General features: G+C 36.1%; 1 long non-coding RNA gene across 1 annotated transcript; it reads left to right on the top strand.

Moving 5' to 3' along the window:
- The first annotated feature begins 8366 nt into the window (after window positions 1-8366).
- LOC138933509 (uncharacterized) lies at window positions 8367-9397 on the top strand. Its single transcript, XR_011446974.1, has 3 exons — window positions 8367-8624; window positions 8733-8878; window positions 8984-9397. It is a non-coding gene; the product is annotated as an uncharacterized lncRNA (long non-coding RNA).
- Window positions 9398-14629: the final 5232 nt, after the last annotated feature.

The raw sequence follows: 14629 nt of genomic DNA, 5'->3' as shown, positions 1-14629 counted from the left end.
CACAGATGGCACTGGATTTGTTACCAAGTTTTGAGCGAATTTGATGCCAATTTGGCGACAATTTGTTAACAAATTGCTATCTGGGGCAATAATGTTAGTGCGTACATGTATATTACTCATACGCAAGAGACAAAGGTAGTACGATTATGTCTGTCTTTGTCATGTAAGATTGCAGCTCCGTCTATCGCGACATTACGCAACTAATCTACTGCTCTGTTTTATTCTTGAGCCTCCATCTCGTACACACACATATGCACGAAAATTTTATTTTGCAAAATCTTTTTTATAAAGCTTCTAAATTCACTTCTCTAAGTTCACTTATACTCTTTGATGAAATGCCGAGTGCGGAGTTTACTGATTAGGCACGTGTAGATTACAAATTTGTTATATTAAGTAAATGTTGACGCAGAAGCCGATAACAAAACTGTAATTTTCATTTTAACTGTCATTTTTTTTAACTTTTCATATGAAATGTTAAACTCCGTACTCCGTTATTATGTGTACCTTAATTGTGGAAAAGGATTTGTTGATATCTATAATCAACAAAAAGATTTTGCAAAATAAAGAATATTCGCGTTCTGTCGGTAATCCGGCATTCTCTTAACAGATAATGAATTAAAATACGATACTTACGAAAAAGAAGCACTGGCTATTGTATATTGCGTTAAACATTTTCCACTATATTTATACGGAAGAAAATTCACTTTAGTTATCGATCATAAACCTTTGATGTGGTTTGAAAACGCACAAGACGCAAATATGCGAATACTCCGTTGAAGATTAAAATTAGCAGAATACGATTATGAGGTTGTATACAAAGCAGGAAAAACAAACGTAAACGCAGATGCATTATCTAGAAATCCTGTAAACTTCAAAGAAATAGATTGTAAAATTATAAAAAACAAGAAACTTTTAAACCCAGACAATCCTAAAGATGCACAATTAATTGCCGAACTATTAGAAAAATCCGATAGCGAAGAAGAAGAAGAAGACTACGATTTCCATTTATATCTTTCCGATATCGAAGATATTAAATAACAATAATGATACTCTTCCATTTACACTAACAGAATTAAATGAACCAGATCTTTTATCAATTACCAAAAAAGCTTTAATACATGATCCTCCTAAACAAAATAAAATTCAAACAAGAAGTTAAACTGCAAAACAAAATATTGAACAAAATAAAATAACCGACGAATTGCATAGCGACGAAGAAGAGATCGAAGAGACTGAAAAAAGAAACGACCCGCCAGATAAAGATTCTAACAGTGAAAAAGAATATGAAGAAAAAAAAATGAGGAAGATATTATCAACCAAAATTTAAAGTCGAGAAAAAGAAAACCCGCATTTATTAAAAATAGAATAATTCATGATAACGTTATAGACTCTCGAGAATTATTATTTTTACGAAAAGATAACATGGTATACTTTGTCGACACTCAGGGAACACCTTTAGATTCAGGCTCACAAAAACTTTTCAAACGAAAAGAGCTTCCGAACCTAGGATTTCTTGTCTTAGGAAAAGCTAAGGCCATAAAACATAAAAATCATTATCATCTGGCTTTACCCATCAGCGAGGGACAGCGAGAAGGCCCTACGACTACCCTTAACCAAATTATTAAAATCTTAACAGACTTACGAAATATAACCGAAGATTTAAAGTTAGAAACATTTAGTATCGCACAAACCGAGTTTATTAATAATGTCCCATGGAATGACGTTAAATCATATATACAATCAATATTCACCGACGCTCCTACTAAAGTTATTATTTGCCACGGACTAATTAAATATCCACCGAAAGACTTACGTTTCGTTATAATCAGTGAAATGCATTGCTTACCAACGGGAGGACACCGGGGAGTCACAAAAACTTATAACCGAATAAAACATATTACTGGAAAACTTAAAAGCAGATGTTCAACGGTATATACAACAATGTTTATAATGTCAATTGAAAAAACTTGTCCGAGTAAAAACAAAACGACCTATGATAATTATAGATACACCAGGATCTTCCTTTGATAAAGTAGCTATGGATATCGTAGGCCCTTTACCTAAAACCGAAAGAGGAAACGAATATATTCTAATATTACAAGATCAATTAACTAAATTTTGCATGAGAATATCATTACCGAATCAAACTTCTGAAACCATCGCAGAAGCTTTCGTAGACCGATTTATTTGCTTACTTGAAGCACCAAAAGCAATATTAACGGATCAAGGTAAAAGTTTCCTTAGCGACCTAATAAAGAAAGTTGCAAAATTATTTAAAATTCATAAATTTTGCACAACAGCTTTCCATCCTCAATCGAACGGATCATTAGAAAGATCACATCACGCATTAGGCGAATATTTAAAACAATATGCAAATGAACAAAAAAAATGGGATAGATGGATTAGCCTTGCTATGTTTAATTATAATACGAGCGTACATGAAGCAACAAAGCACACTCCATATGAGCTGGTTTTTAGAAAGATAGCACGTATTCCATCGAACAAACTTCTACCTTCTGGGGATAAATTCGCAAATTACGACGAATATTTAATAAATCTTGTCACTCAACTTCATGCAATTCAAGGAAACGCACGCGATAATGTAATTCAAGCCAAAGTTAGATCAAAAAATTATTACGATAGAAAAATCAACCCGCAAACTTTTAAACCGGGAGATCAAGTATTTTTATTAAAGGGTCCAAAACCAGGTAAATTCGGAGACCAATATACTGGGCCTTACGAAGTTCTAGAAATCCTGAATAAAAATAACGTAAAAATTACAATAGAATAAAAAAGAATAGTCGAATTGTACATCCCAATCGCTTACGAATTTCATATATCAAAACTAATAAATAATTACGAGAATTTTCAGATGGACCTCAGAATTGGAAGACGAATCACGATAATAATTTTAACAAAAAAAAAAATAATAATTGAAATTTTATCAAACAGAGTAATAGGAACAAATTCAACTTATCAGTTACAGTAAATATATTTCCCATCGTGTAAAATAAGAGAAAACATAAGCGAATGCGCCATACTGTATTATTTAATTGTTAGATTAATCAATATATTAAAAACATATATATATATATATATATATATATATATATATATATATATATATTGTATATATATTATACATATATATACACATACATGTATTTTTAGTATTAGACATATATAAATATTATAAATGTTATTGCGTTTAACATTAATTTACAAATTAGCATAATATTTAGATCAATCATTATATAATAGGCATATATAACAAAGGCCCCGGCCTCCGGGTCCGGCAGCGGTCGGCACCGGAGGGTGCGGGGCTGTCCGTGGACGCGGCGATGGTCAGGGCCCGGGAGCGTATAGACCTCCTGGGTCTGGGCATCGCCGACTCGTGTGTTCGGGGGGCCATAAACGGGGGGATCCTGATTGAGATCCCTAGGCCATTCAGGACCCGCGAGGAGGACCCGGAGCCTCCCACATCCGCCGAACTGGCGGACAGGCTAGCGGAAAGCCTTAAGGGGGTCCTTGAGGGGACTGGGGTCCGGGTTGCCCGGCCCACTAAGTTCGCGGAGATGCGACTTAGAGGGCTGGATAGCTCGATGACCCTCGGGGAGGCGCGAGAGGCCCTCATGGCCCTCGGGGGGTTGAGGGGGCGGGGATCTCCGAGTCGGGGAGATTCGGAGGTCCTCGTTCGGCCCGGGGACCATGTGGGTGCGGGCTCCCGCGGTCTTCGTCAGGAGGATGGCGGTGGCCGGGAGGGTGCGCGTGGGATGGACGTGGGCACAGGTGGAGGTGCTCCGCGCCCGCCACCTGCAGTGCTTCCGCTGCCTGGCGATCGGCCACGTCAGGCAGCGGTGCACGGGAGGGAAGGATCGGTCCGGGCTATGCTACCGGTGTGGCAAGCCCGGCCACCTCGCAGCTCGGTGCGAGGGGATCCCGAGTTGCCCGATCTGTTCGGGACTCGGGCTCCCCGCCGAGTATCGCTTGGGGGGTAGGGAGTGTAACCCCTCCCTTCGGGCGGGAAAGGGAAAGGGGGGGAGGCCACCCGAGGTACCTCGGGAAGCCTTGGGCCGGGCGCAGGAGCCCGATCCCTTCGGGGCGTGTTCCGTCCCGGAGCCTTCGACTGCCCAAGGGGCAGGTGGGAAAGGGAGTGATCAGAGGATGGAGGTGGAATAGCCCCTACACCCTCTGATCACCCGTTGGAGGAAAGCGCCAGAGGGCGCGCCTTGAGGTAGGGTTACGGAGGAGGGGCGCTGGGAAGCGCATGTGTGGCCCGGCGGTGGTTATAGAGCGTAAGCACATCCCGCCGTCGGGCTGGGAAGCGCCAGGTAGGAGCCTGGCGCCACGGGGGGGGGGGGTTAGTGGGTATTCCCCGGGCCGTTTGTTTAGGCCCGGGGGGAGTCCCACATACCCCTGCCCACTGAAATGTGGGCAGGAAATGCGTAAAGGCATTTCCCCTCCCTGCTAAGGCTAAAAAAAAAGACATATATAACAAAACATAACTATCTTTTCTGGAACAAAAAAATAGATATATATAGAAATATTATCTGATCATCTGTGAAAAAAGGGGGGGGACAATGAGCTAGAACAATTATATCATCGACTCCAGCAACCAATAAGCATTCACTATGCTACATTTAATGATAAACTATTTAGCTTCGAGCAAATGAAGCTTATTATTCTGCAGACAAACACGGTATTTCAACCAACAGCTAATAAAAAAAAAAGGAAAACAATCCCAGCATTTGTCAATTGACAAGTCATCTTGGCGCTCTACATCCATCAGCAAATCCAGCTCTAACTATTCAGCATCCGGGCAAATAAAGCCTGGACATTTTATTATGGGATTCAACATGATATCCCAATCAATGGCTAATTACTCACAGTAAATGAGATTTCAAGCTAAGCATCGAGAGCCTTCCTGACAAGCTGCACCTGCGTTGTCCGGAGGACACTAATAACCAGGAAAAATGGGACGAAGAAAGAAAAATATCCTATCTCTCTCAGAGCAATAAAATCTCCAACTGAAGATTTGAGACTACTTATGTTGGTCAGGTAAACATTATGACATATACAGTTTTTTTTCTTTTACGCCATAAATGGGCACATATAAGAAAAGATAGTTTTGTATTAAGATTCTTTAATCAACAATAAATGATTTATAACAAAAAAAATTTTGTTAATACAAGAAGAATTATTGTTATTATGAGGAAAGTTCTTGTTATTACGAGAAAATTTAAAAGAATAAGCAAGAAAAATTTTATAAGTACATATTTTGTAAAAGGAGGACGAGAGAAAAAGAAGGCTTTTCTTTCCTCTTTCTTAAACAAATCAGCATGCACGAAACCACATGCAATTCACGATACTTTAATTAACCGCGAAAGGAAAGAATTCATTTCCCTTTTTCTGCAAAATGTTGGGTTTTTTTCCCAACATTTGTCTAAGGCCGGGGGTGTTACGTCCTGGCGACTCCACGATTCCTTCCTTCCGCAACGATAATCGATCGGTGATAAAACTGAGTCTTTCGGTAAATAGAGCATCTTGCGCCACGCATTTCTTTAAACATTTAGTCACTTGTCAATATCTATATCTATGAGCAACCGTGAGAAAGACGCGAGAGACCGGTGACGAAACCGCGCCGGTCACCTAAAAGTAAATAAAAAATCAGTAGATATCCTCGAAATAGAATTTTCCAGCAAAAGAATAAATTGATATCGAAAAGATAATAAAATTTCTTCTAAGAAAATATCTGACAAACATAACTAAATCAATAATGACGAAACTTCTGTGACGAAATATTCAGTAAACACAGCTGCGTTAATATTGATAAAAATAATCATAAGGAAATAAGACTTTTTCTAATCAGATCACGTGCGCAAGGGAAATCTAATGCTCAAGAGACTTGAACTGATATCGAGATCACCAATCGATGATCACCACGGGTATAAATTCGAAAAGTAGGAGAAACACCCCGCCTAATAGGGACACTAGCACAATTTTTAATTCGTTAAGACGAAGAATCCCCACTTCTACGCAATTCCAGTTCGTTGAAGTCTTGGAAGATTGAGAATTATAAAAAGGGGATTCGAAGAGACATTGACACACACTATTTCTCCGGTCTTCAACTTCACACAGTCTTACTTTGTGCTTTTGTGCTTTTTCATAATTCGCGAGTTAGGCACTTGTGCCACTAGTGTCCTCACTTGGCAGCATCTCCAGATCAACCACGAATCGAACATCGGGCTGTCGACATGAAACGCAAAGCGAAACACCGTACAAACTTGCCATCCTTCCACCTCTGAATTACTATTTAAAAAACTAAGTTTAATTGAATAATATTTCTTTTCCTCCTTTTTGTCTTGTTTCTTAAATCAAAACTTTCCGAAGAATGTCTTATTCTTTTAAATCATCAATCCGTTCCGGCGATAAATCTTAGAAAATTTTAACTCCTGATCTTAATCTAACACGTATGCTAGCGACCAATTTTATACTTCCGACCGTTATTAAAATATACATTTATTTACTTATACATATTGATTTTGATCTTATTTTTTTTACGCTTAAATCAAATATATTTTTATATTGTATTAACCAGTCAGAACCTAAATGTTAACGATAGAATCTTTTCCTCGTCATTCTGACTGATGCCCTCCGTATTAATGTAACACCCGCGAATTAAACACACATACACATGTACACACTCACATACTAAGAACACAACCAGTATTATATTTTTATTTTTTTTATTATAATCATGTACACCTATCATTAATTTTAAAATGAATAAATTTAAACTTTGTTAATTAAAATCAAAGTAACCCTTTATTAATTCCCCACTCGTTCCTACATAAAGATCGCACTTGGTCCCATCCCGCGTAAAAGAGATTAAATTCTCTTACCAAAAAAGGACCGCCGAGCGAACTTCCGAAAACAGTGTAATAGCGACTCAGTCGTTTATCTGCTTTGCGGACCTGTCAGTTCGTTCAACCCAATTCCAAACGCTACGAGACGTTTAAACTTCGGGATAATAAAAGATAGTTGTTACGCCCTTCCGTCGACTCATCCTTCGCCGAGTCTGGATGTAACATTTTTATAAATATTATATTTTAAGGATAGATATTAAACTTTTTTGCATACAAGTTGGGATTTTTTTATATACTTGGCGTATTTTTTCTTACCTTTGTAAAGTTTTTTTAAATAATCTCATTGCTATTTGTAAATTAACATATACCAAAAAAATTTGTTTTTTTATAAAATAATATCATATAGTTATACGTATGCAAAGAAAATCAAAGTATATATATTATGTATGTATACTAACAAAGCGAATAACATTTTGTTGCAGTAAGATCCATTATAAGAATAATAAGTAAATACTATGTATGAATACTTTGGTTTTCTATAATATTAGTTATACATATGCAACGAAAACAAAAGTATTCATACATAGTATTTACTTATTAATTAATTTACTGTTGTGTTTAACTTACTGTCTGTTACTACCAAATCTCTATAACCCAATATGTTACGCTGTTTAGCAAAGTTCTTCAGCTGAGATTGCATGCGGCCTTTACCTTTATGCAATCCCAGTTGAAGAAATCCCAACTAAAAGTATATCGGTTTTCTTGAAAGGATTGATTGATTTCGTTTTATCCTGCAAATAAATGCTATAATTTAGATATTTAGACAATATTCAGATATAATCAAAAAATAATATACTTATAAAACAATAAATAAACGTGTATAAGCAGATATACAGGGTGTCCTAGACCACACGTACACCCCTTTCTTTCAAAAACTAAGCATTTTAGAGAAAAACGTTTTGAACAAAAATTGTATGGTTTTGAAGGGAACATAAAATGGTGTCATCGGTTTGACTTTGGATGGCTTCGTTAAGGTCAAGTCAAGGACACCTCTAATTTCTTAAATAGAACCCTCTATTTTTTATTAATTCTTATAGCTTATGTCGAGAGCTTTCCAAAACACTATAATAAAGTATTTTTTCAAGTACTTTTCGAGTTATAAGGCATGAAAGTTACAGTATTGTGACATAATATTTTGTCAAGTATTTATTTTTCAAATTCCTTACTTTTTATTTTTGCAAACAATACGAATCAATTAATGTAAACAAAACACATAATTTTCTTAAAGAAACACTTGTTGTGTTACTGTTTATTGCATATTCATTATTTGCTTAGCTTCTCACGATTCGGGGTGCTTGATTAACGTGAGTTCCCTTGCCTCTCACGATTCGGAGAGAAATGGATCATCAAAAATTGTACTCAATTTGAACACATCGCTTGAGCAAACACAAACACATAACATGTACATACTGCATTCATCCCCGAATCGTGAGAGGCAAGGGGACTCACGTTAGTCGTACAAAGCGATTTTGTCCCTCAAGGCACGTTTGCAGCGCTCATGTACGATTATTCGCTTGAATGTGCAAATACGCCTTGAGAGACAATGTGTATGTGCGTGCATACGTATATGATACGTATCACGTATCACGTATCAAGCGACGCGGTAGTCACGGTACACAGTAGCATCGCGAAAGATATAATAGGGTTGAGGTTATAAGGTTATATTCGAATCTGTTGCAATATATTTGATCCTATCGAGTAAGTAGATTGAAAATTTCGTATATATATCTGCTTATATATGTTTATTTATTGTTTTATAAGTATATATTATTTCTTGATTATAACTGAATATTGTCTAAATTATAGCACTTATTTACAAGATCAATTTTTTCGAGAAGACTGGTATATTTTTAGCTGGGATTTCTTCGTATAAAACCGTATGCAATCCCAGCTGAAGAACTTTGCTAAACAGTGTAACATATTGGGTTATATAGATTTGGCAGTAACAGACAGTAAGTACAATTAAGTAGCATATATAAATCATAGAGTAGCACATATAAAACCAGATATGTAAACTAAATTAAATATTACAATTCTGTTCTTTTCTTCGCACACAGATAGAGGGAAGAAAAATAACATTAATGCATAGAAGATCATCACTTTCAACCTAAAAACTTCTGGAACGGTTGCTGGTGTTCGATATGGACCGTAAATTTTACTCCAAACTCAAGAAACGCTGAATTGAGAGGTAGCCTCAAAGTATAAATACATTACTATGAAGATGGAAATGTACAATTGGTCAGCGAGAAGCAAACAGCGAAAGATTTGATACATACTGATTGTAAAATATAGGATATAAGTCTACATCTAATATAATCATGTAAGTCTATCTACATCTAGTATGTATACCTATATAACAATGTAAGTCTACGTCTAGTATGTATAACAATTTAAGTCTATCTACATCTAGTATGTATACCAATATAACAATATAAGTCTATCTATGTCTAGTATGTATATCTATATATATGTGTCTATCTACGTTTAAATCTTTAGTTTTTTTAAAATAAAATAATTTTGAAAAGAATATCAGTAAAATGACTTATTTATATATGAAGCAGAAAATTTACAAACAGTAAAATTAAATATCATTATTAATATTAGGTGATTATATCATTATGTCATTATGTTATTATATCATTATGATATATTATAATATTAGATTATTATTAATATTAACGTAAAATAACACAACATTATTATTATTAACATTAATATTATTATTAATTCTATGCAGTATTTGGTTAGGTTTTTTATGTTCAATATTATATATATGCTTTATGTTTATTGTTAATATTAGATTCCCAGATAGCCAAGTCTGTTGGAACAGATTTTGCCAAACGTCTGCTACAAATTTTTGTCAGCAGAAAGATTCCAGATTGTATACAAAGTCTGTTATATCAGATAATGATAGCAGAATGTCAGCAGAAATGTTACAAAACCTGCTGACATAATTTGACAGCAGATCAGTAGCAGAAACCGAGCAGGATTTGCATAGAATTATTATAGCAGATAGCCAGCAGAAACTGAGCAGAATCTACGCGCGCGCAATCTGACGGCAGATTGGTAGCAGAAATCCAGCAGGATCTGCTAACATAACTTGACATCAGGTTGTCGGCAGAAATCGAGCAAGATTTGCGCGCGCGCAATCTGATGGCAAATCGGCAGTAGAAATCAAATAGAATCTGCAGATTTTAGCATTCATATAATTTATTGAAATAGTATAGTTTATTCGCTTACAGCTATGCGGCGCACTATTCATTTTCTATATCCGTATTCAAGTTCTTGTTACGAGCGTATATATAATGCCTGCAAAATGCGGCTAATAACATCGTAATTATTTCTATCAATTTAATTTCTGGTACGACTCCCGTACCGGGAATTCAGATATTGAACTGATTTTTAGAAAATCAGACAGATAAATATCCGATTTTCACTTATTTGGAAAGAAATTATCCAAATAAGTGAAAATCGTTCGTTATTATATCTATTTAAGATATAAAATAGAAATTAACTTCCATATAAATAAAATATTTTAATTTTGATTTAATTTCATAAATTAATTATTCAAATTTTCATATATGTATTACATTAATACATATTATTAATATTATAAATTTATGTTATTAAGACAAACGTCAGAAAATGACATCCCGTGAATGTGACATATCAACTATTGACGTCATTTTTGAATCTTATGAGACCTAACTTTAGGATTAACTCTAATTGGTTATTTTGTGACCAAAATTTACTGTCATTTTGCTACTTGGACTCGAGACCCTTTAAATGTTTCAATCCATTTAAATGTACCATTTTATATAAATGTCTAGAAATTGCTCGATTTCTGCTGTCAATCTGCCGTCAGATTGCGCGCAGGCTCTGCGTGGTTTCTGCTGCCAATCTGCTCACATTGCCTGTCAGCAGGCTCTGCCGACAAAACCTGAGCTTAATGTGATCACAGATGGCTATGGTTGTGGCATGGAATTCTGATTAAATTTGCTGCCAATCTGCGCGCATGCTGCTAGCATTTTGCTAAAAAACCTAACCAAATACTGCATAGAATTTTACTTAAATACAAAATTAAAAACAATATTTAACATATTAACGTATTCAGATTTCTCTCTCTTGTATCCTATCTCTTATGGAGAAATAATTAATAGCAATAAGGGGTTGTGCACAATAAGAGAAATAAGGAACAGGAAATAGAGAACAAAGAGCAACCGTAGTGGAGCACTCTGCACATTGCATGTACACACGTTCTCTGTTCTCTACTCCCTGTTCCTTATTCCTTTTATTGTGTGTAGCCTCTAAAGCTAGCGTCAGACTATGCGCATATTCGCGATTCGTTTATAATTCGTGAATAGTGTGGATGGAAGATTCGTCAAATTCAACCAATCAGATTTCTTTATACCGTTCACGAATCGCAAATTACGAATCACGAATTGCAAATACGCGCATAATCTGGCGCTAGCTGAGATTTTTTTAGTGCCATCCTCTTCCTCTTTCTCTTCCTCGTCCTCTTCTCCTGCCCCAATGATATTTATGTGACGCAGAACATAACTTTATTAAGAAATGCATGAAGCCTTCTTCCTGCTATCGAGCCCCTGCAGCTCTGCCTCTTGCTCTTCGAACTGTAAAATACAAATAAAATTTATTAAAAACAAATTATATAATTATATATTATTTTATAAAGTAGTACAAAGAAAAATATACGCTACGTAAGTAGCAAAGTATCAAGCAATATGGTATAATTAAAATTCTGTAATTAAAATATTACCTTGTCCAATATCGCTCATGAGATCGGCCGCAACAGGGCCAGCGATAGGACCGGTGGCGATACGGCTGACGACGGGGCCAGTGGCGATACGGCCTGCGACGGGGTCGGTGGTTATGTGACTACGACGGGGCCGATGGTTGTGACCGGCGGCGGAAATGTCGGCGACGATGGTAACGACGGGAGCGGCGGCAACGCTATCGGTGATGATGGGACTAGCGACGGGAGCGGCGGCGGCGACGGGATCATCGAAAGAAAATCATAAAATCATCGTTTCATAAAATCGGCATCATCATCTATCAACATCTACAAAATTTTTTAATTTAAATATATATCAAAAAATGGATATATCAAAGATAGTATTTATTTCTTCCTCTCATTTTCGATCTGTCTATTTTTTTTAATTGGGAGAAACGGCAGATGGACGCTGATCTTGTTGCTATTTACAACAAATATTTTTGCCTTTTTTTATGGTTCTGCTACAATTATCGATTAAATAATTATCGTTTCTCATTGGCTGTATTATTTTAAAGATGGCGGATTTTGCTATAATTATCGATTGAATCATTTTAAAGATGGCGTCCCATTAATTTTTCGTTATTTTTCATTATGTTGCGTTACTATAGCAAAATTTATTCTTTGATTACGATTACGTGCTTTACGTAGGTAAGACAACTTGCAATCGTAACCTGTTACATGCATCACGATTACTAATCGAAGACAATTCTAAGCAATAGGTAAAAAATAGTATTTATCATACGTCGCAATATTATTTCATTATAGCCACTATTGTTGCAGTTGCCATATAAAAGGACAGACTGCCATTGGCTTTGGACAGTGGCAGATATTCAAATAATTTCAATTACATAAGAAGATATTATTTAAAATATATTTACATGTGATATTATCATGGACTGCAATTGTTAATAATAAATAAAAATTTTTATTTACAAGTTAAACGTGATTAACAATTTTGTCAATTGTTGTATCGGCTGCTCTCTGGCGCTGGGTTTTGGTTGCCATAAGCGCTGTATTAAAAAATCGGCTGCCATAAGCGCTGTACTAAAAAAATCAACTGCCATAAACGGAGTATTAAAAAATCGGCTGCTATAAGCGATGTATTAAAAAATCGGCTGCTATAAGCGCTGTATTAAAAAATCAGTTGCTATAGCACTGCTATAAGCACTGAATAAAAAAATTAGCTGCATTAAGGCTAAATCTTGCCTTGTCTTAGCAGCTTAATATTATTGAAAATATTTGTTTATATAATTAAGAATTATTTGTTGTAAGAGCGTTAAATTTGGATGCTCAATTGTTTTAAATTATTAAATATTTATATATGTAAAAGTGTTAAATAATAATAAATTTTAAATAAATAATATTTTAATTTTTATTGTGTTCAATTTGTTATATCTGCTAATAAAATAATGGATAATACTCAATCGCCAAATACCTAATGCGATCCAAATAATATTTGAAGATAAATAGTTAGAAGACATTCATATTGATCACTTTGGATTATTATTAAAATCTTGTTCGGAATATCAACCACGTGAAACATGGAGAATACAATATCCCGATACAATCGAATCTGTTTGTAAGAAACAGAAATATATTCAAATATTACATAGTTGTTACGATATGTGTGCGCGATTGAATCCGGGAGCGCGAGGATCGCGTGAAGTGGACACGATAGTGTTTTGTAAAAAAGGCAGCCAATTTATTAAGCACAATAAATAATTAACAAGTTCTTTGTCGATTAGATTTATGCCAAATTTAACCGAAAGATTACTCCTGCGAGCAACCGGGAGCGTTACGATAGGCTCCGCGAGCGACGGATATATCGCGAATACCGCAAGCGGCGGTATTAACGGCACGTTTCCGCGAGCGACGGAATAAACGGCGCGGTTTTGACAAAGAGAGATTAATCGCGAGCGACGAGAAATCTCTTTGATGATGATCGTGAACTTCGCGTTTCGTAATCGAGCGTACGAATTAGAAAAGCGAGCGACTTTTCTATTACGAGCGTTTAAACGATATTATCACACACTGTCACGGATGAATCTCGATCGAGTGCGCCCGGCGGTTCCCCGAGAGAGCTTTTATACAAACGTTCCTTTTAGTGTTCTCGAAGTTTCTACGTATTTGTCTAATAGGATCGCGCCGGTTGTTGTTTTCGATGATTAGTAAAAATTTGAACGTTGTTATTACAATTTGTTTGTAGTTTAGGCTCTCCCGGGTGACCGCTGCGTGGCCCGCATTGATAGGCACGAGCGATGCCGCGGGCCTGGCGCGATTCGCGTAGCGCCGCTTTTGGAGCGCGCTCCTATTTGTCGCTCACCGTGCGACGCGCGAGATGGCAGCTTGGCGCCAGATTTCGAGCGCGATCAATTCGCTATTTATTGTAGCGATCGTTACCGTTCCTAATTGCTATTAGGCAATTCGTATTAGTTCGGTTTCGAACAATATGATTACTAATAAAAATGGGTATTGCGTTTGTAGATATTATGATACAAAAGCTATTTATATTTACGATTCATTGAATTTAAAACGCTTGCATGCTCATCATAAGATATATCTTGACAAGTTATATCCATTTTATCCTTTGGATAAAAAACCGGTACGATTTCTATTAGTTCAGAATCAATCTAATTCTTTTGATTGCGGTGTTTTTGCAATTGCATTTGCAGTATCACTTTTATTTGGCCTTCGACCAGATACAGGTACGTATGACCATACTTTAATGCGTCAACATTTGGCACACATGTTTCAATTAGAAAAAATAGAACATTTTCCTCGAATTATAAGACTTAATGATCCAAAAAAATTATTTAGTTTAGATGAAATACAAAAAAGGGAAGCCTTAGTTAAAAAAAAACGAGAATGTCGACAAAAGAAAACTGAACAAGAAAAGTCTGCAGATTTAATA

This window comes from Polyergus mexicanus, unplaced genomic scaffold (assembly GCF_030449975.1).
Source record: "Polyergus mexicanus isolate NDT 795.1 unplaced genomic scaffold, iyPolMexi1.0 SCAF_5, whole genome shotgun sequence".
Classification (NCBI taxonomy): domain Eukaryota; kingdom Metazoa; phylum Arthropoda; class Insecta; order Hymenoptera; family Formicidae; genus Polyergus; species Polyergus mexicanus.
The sequence above is the reverse complement of the archived record's forward strand: the minus strand, read 5'-3'. Positions and strand labels throughout refer to the sequence as shown.